A 6,047-nucleotide genomic window follows, 5' to 3' on the forward strand; every position below is an offset into this window, starting at 1 on the left:
TACCAAATACAGGACCTGGGAGGTCTAGAGAAGAGAAATGTGGAGAATTTCTTCTTTTAGTAATTCTTGAACAGATTCCAAATTATATCTTGACATGAAAGTTTCTTAAACTAGAGTCCCTGAACTTGGGTTTATTTTTCTTAATACTTCAATTACTACATTTTAATACAATTGGTTACCTTTGTAATCCTTTATGTTTTATCCATTTAAGAACATAATTTTCTTTTTTTATTCTGAAATCTCCTTTATTATATTTTTTAAATTAAATTTTTAAAAATGAATGAACATTTATTTCCTCTCCCTTACCCCACCTGAACAACAACAATAACAAAATAAATAAAGCTTTTGTAATAAGCATGCATAGACAAGCAAAGCAAATTCCAGAATTGACTATGTCCAAAATTAATATCTCATTCTATATATTGACTTCAACACCTCTAAGAGGGGGAAAAATATAATTTTCAAAAAGGGTCCAAGAATTATGCCCAAAGGGCTTTAAAAGAATGCATGCCATCAAACATTCAAAGAACAGCTAATCCCAATACTATACAAACTATTTGACATAATAAGCAAAGAGGGAGTTCTACCAAATTCCTTTCATGACAGAAACATGGTACTGATTCCACAGCCAGGCAGGGCAAAAACGGAGAAAGAAAACTATAGACCAATCTCCCTAATGAATATAGATGCAAAAATCTTAAATAGGATACTAGCAAAAAGACTCCAGCAAGTGATCAGAAGAGTCATCCACCATGATCAAGTAGGATTTATACCAGGGATGCAGGGCTGGTTCAATATTAGGAAAACCATCCACATAATTGACCACATCAACAAGCAAACCAACAAAAATCACATGATTATTTCAATAGATGCAGAAAAAGCCTTTGATAAAATACAATACCCTTAATAAAATCGAAAGTGATAGAACTATTGATTTAATAAATGAGACAAGAAGCTGGTACTTTGAAAAAACAAACAAAATAGACAAGGTACTGGTCAATCTAATTAAAAAAAGGAAGGAAGAAAAGCAAATTCACAGCATTAAAGATGAAAAGGGGGACAGCACCTCCGATGAAGAGGAAATTAAGGCAATCATTAGAAATTACTTTGCCCAATTATATGGCAATAAATACACCAATTTAGGAGAAATGGATGAATATATACAAAAATACAAACTGCCTAGACTAACAGAAGAGGAAATAGAATTCCTAAATAATCCCATATCAGAAATTGAAATCCAACAAGCCATCAAAGAACTTCCTAAGAAAAAATCCCCAGGGCCTGATGGATTCACCTGTGAATTCTATCAAACATTCAGAGAACAGTTAATCCCAATACTATACAAACTATTTGACATAATAAGCAAAGAGGGAGTTCTACCAAACTCCTTTTACGACACAAACATGGTACTGATTCCAAAACCAGGCAGGTCAAAAACAGAGAAAGAAAACTATAGGCCAATCTCCCTAATGAATATAGATGCAAAAATCTTAAATAGGATACTAGCAAAAAGACTCCAGCAAGTGATCAGAAGGATCATTCACCATGATCAAGTAGGATTCATACCAGGGATGCAGGGCTGGTTCAACATTAGGAAAACCATCCACATAATTGACCACATCAACAAGCAAACTAGCAAGAACCACATGATTATTTCAATAGATGCAGAAAAAGCCTTTGATAAAATACAACACCCATTCCTAGTAAAAACACTAGAAAGCATAGGAATAGAAGGGTCATTCCTAAAAATAATAAACAGTATATATCTAAAACCAACAGCTAATATCATCTGCAATGGGGATAAACTAGATGCATTCCCAATAAGATCAGGAGTGAAACAAGGATGCCCATTATCACCTCTACTATTTGACATTGTACTAGAAACACTAGCAGTAGCAATTAGAGAAGATAAAGGAATTGAAGGCATCAAAATAGGCAAGGAGGAGACCAAGTTATCACTCTTTGCGGATGACATGATGGTCTACTTAAAGAATCCTAGAGATTCAACCAAAAAGCTAATTGAAATAATCAACAACTTTAGCCAAGTTGCAGGATACAAAATAAACCCACATAAATCATCAACTTTTCTATATATCTCCAACACAGCTCAGCAGCAAGAACTAGAAAGAGAAATCCCATTCAAAATCACCTTAGACAAAATAAAATACCTAGGAATCTACCTCCCAAGACAAACACAGGAACTATATGAACACAACTACAAAACACTCGCCACACAACTAAAACTAGACTTGAACAAATGGAAAAACATTAACTGCTCATGGATAGGACGAGCCAATATAATAAAAATGACCATCCTACCCAAACTTATTTATCTATTTAGTGCCATACCCATTGAACTACCAAAATACTTCTTCACTGATTTAGAAAAAACCATAACAAAGTTCATTTGGAAGAACAAAAGATCAAGGATATCCAGGGAAATCATGAAAAAAAAAAACACATATGATGGGGGCCTTGCAGTCCCTGACCTAAAACTATATTACAAAGCAGCAGTCATCAAAACAATTTGGTACTGGCTAAGAAACAGAAAGGAAGATCAGTGGAATAGACTGGGGGAAAGCGACCTCAGCAAGACAGTATACGATAAACCCAAAGATCCCAGCTTTTGGGACAAAAATCCACTATTCGATAAAAACTGCTGGGAAAATTGGAAGACAGTGTGGGAGAGACTAGGAATAGATCAACACCTCACACCCTACACCAAGATAAATTCAAAATGGGTGAGTGACTTAAACATAAAGAAGGAAACCATAAGCAAATTGGGTAAACACAGAATAGTATACATGTCAGACCTTTGGGAGGGGAAAGGCTTTAAAACCAAGCAAGATATAGAAAGAATCACAAAATGTAAAATAAATAATTTTGACTACATCAAACTAAAAAGCTTTTCTACAAACAAAACCAATATAACTAAAATCAGAAGGGAAACAACAAATTGGGGAAAAATCTTCATAGAAACCTCTGACAAAGGTTTAATTACTCATATTTATAATGAGCTAAATCAATTGTACGAAAAATCAAGCCATTCTCCAATTGATAAATGGGCAAGGGAAATGGATAGGCAGTTCTCAGATAAAGAAATCAAAACTATTAACAAGCACATGAAGAAGTGTTCTACATCTCTTATAATCAGAGAGATGCAAATCAAAACAACTCTGAGGTATCACCTCACACCTAGCAGATTGGCTAACATAACAGCAAAGGAAAGTAATGAATGCTGGAGGGGATGTGGCAAAGTAGGGACATTAATTCATTGCTGGTGGAGTTGTGAACTGATCCAACCATTCTGGAGGGCAATTTGGAACTATGCCCAAAGGGCGACAAAAGAATATCTACCCTTTGACCCAGCCATAGCACTGCTGGGTCTGTACCCCAAAGAGATAATGGACACAAAGACTTGTACAAAAATATTCATAGCTGCGCTCTTTGTGGTGGCCCAAAACTGGAAAACGAGGGGATGCCCATCAATTGGGGAATGGCTGAACAAACTGTGGTATATGTTGGTGATGGAATACTATTGTGCTAAAAGGAATAATAAAGTGGAGAAGTTCCATGGAGACTGGAACAACCTCCAGGAAGTGATGCAGAGCGAGAGGAGCAGAACCAGGAGAACATTGTACACAGAGACTAATACACTGTGGTATAATAGAACGTAATGGACTTCTCCATTAGTGGCGGTGTAATGTCCCTGAACAACTTGCAGGGATCCAGGAGAAAAAAACACCATTTATAAGCAAAGGATAAACTATGGGAGTGGAAACACCGAGAAAAAGCAACTGCCTGAATACAGAGGTTGAGGGGACATGACAGAGGATAGACTCTAAATGAACACTCTAATGCAAATACTATCAACAAAGCAATGGGTTCAAATCAAGAAAACATCTAATGCCCAGTGGACTTACGCGTCGGCTATGGGGGGTGGGGGGGGGAGGAAAAGAAAATGATCTATGTCTTTAACGAATAATGCTTGGAAATGATCAAATAAAATATATTAAAAAAAAATACAATACCCATTCCTATTGAAAACACTAGAAAGCATAGGAATAGAAGGGTCATTCCTAAAAATAATAAACAGTATATATTTAAAACCATCAGCTAATATCATCTGCAATGGGGATAAACTAGATGCATTCCCAATAAGATCAGGAGTGAAACAAGGATGCCCATTATCACTTCTACTATTTGACATTGTACTAGAAACACTAGCAGTAGCAATTAGAGAAGATAAAGGAATTGAAGGCATCAAAACAGGCAAGGAGGAGACCAAGTTATCACTCTTTGTGGATGGTATGATGGTCTATTTAAAGAATCCTAGAGATTCAACTAAAAAGCTAGTCGAAATAATCAACAACTTTAGCAAAGTTGCAGGATACAAAATAAACCCACATAAGTCATCAGCATTCCTATACATTTCCAACACATCTCAGCAGCAAGAATTAGAAAGAGAAATCCCATTCAAAGTCACCTTAGACAAAATAAAATACTTAGGAATCTATCTCCAGAGACAAACACAGGAACTATATGAACACAACTACAAAACACTCTCCACACAACTAAAACTAGACTTGAGCAATTGGAAAAATATTAACTGCTCATGGGTAGGACAAGCCAATATAATAAAAATGACCATCCTACCCAAACTTATTTATCTATTTAGAGCCATACTCATTGAACTTCCAAAAAAATTTTTTTACTGATTTAGAAAAAACCATAACAAAGTTGATTTGAAGAACAAAGGATCAAGGATATCCAGGGAAATCATGAAAAAAATACAAAGGAAGGGGGCCTTGCAGTCCCAGATCTCAAACTATATTATAAAGCAGCTGTCATCAAAACAATTTGGTACTGGCTAAGAGACAAAAATGAGGATCAGTGGAATAGACTTGGGGTAAGTGAACTCAGCAATACAGTATATGATAATCCCAAAGATCCTAGCTTTTGGGACAAAAATCCACTATTTCATAAAGACTGCTGGGAAAATAGGAAGACAGTGTGGGAGAGATTAGGTTTGGATCAACACCTCACACCCTACACCAAGATAAAATCAGAATATGTGAATGACTTGAACATAAAGAAGGAAACTATAAGTAAATTAGGCAAACACAGAATAGTATACATGTCACTCCTTTGGGAAGGGAAAGATTTTAAAACCAAGCAACACTTAGAAAGAGTCACAAAATGTAAAATAAACAATTTTGATTATATCAAATTAAAAAGGTTTTGTACAAACAAAACCAATGTAACTAAAATCAGAAGGGAAGCAACAAATTGGGAAACAATCTTCATAACAAAAACCTCTGACAAAGGTTTAATTACTCAAATCTATAAAGAGCTAAATCAATTGTACAAAAAATCAAGCCATTCTCCAATTGATAAATGGGCAAGGGACATGAATAGTCAGTTTTCAGATAAAGAAATCAAAACTATTAATAAGCACATGGAAAAATGTTCTAAAGCTCTTATAATCAGAGAGATGCAAATCAAAACAACTCTGAGGTATCACCTCATACCTAGCAGATTGGCTAACATGACAGCAAAGGAAAGTAGTGAATGCTGGAGGGGATGTGGCAAAGTAGGGACATTAATGCTTTGCTGGTGGGGTTGTGAACTGATCCAACCATTCTGGAGGGCAATTTGGAACTATGCCCAAAGGGCGATAAAAGACTGTCTGCCCTTTGATCCAGCCATAGCACTGCTGGGTTTATACCCCAAAGAGATAATAAGGAAAAAGACTTGTACAAGAATATTCATAGCTGTGCTCTTTGTGGTGGCCAAAAATTGGAAAATGAGGGGATGCCCTTCAAATGGGGAATGGCTGAACAAATTGTGGTATATGTTGGTGATGGAATACTATTGTGCTAAAAGGAATAATAAAGTGGAGGAATTCCATGGAGACTGGAACAACCTCCAGGAAGTGATGCAGAGTGAAAGGAGCAGAACCAGGAAAACATTGTACACAGAGACTGATACACTGTGGTACAATCGAATGTAATGGATTTCTCCATTAGTGGCAATGCAATGTCCCT

This window comes from Monodelphis domestica, chromosome 1 (genome assembly GCF_027887165.1).
Source record: "Monodelphis domestica isolate mMonDom1 chromosome 1, mMonDom1.pri, whole genome shotgun sequence".
Lineage (NCBI taxonomy): Eukaryota > Metazoa > Chordata > Mammalia > Didelphimorphia > Didelphidae > Monodelphis > Monodelphis domestica.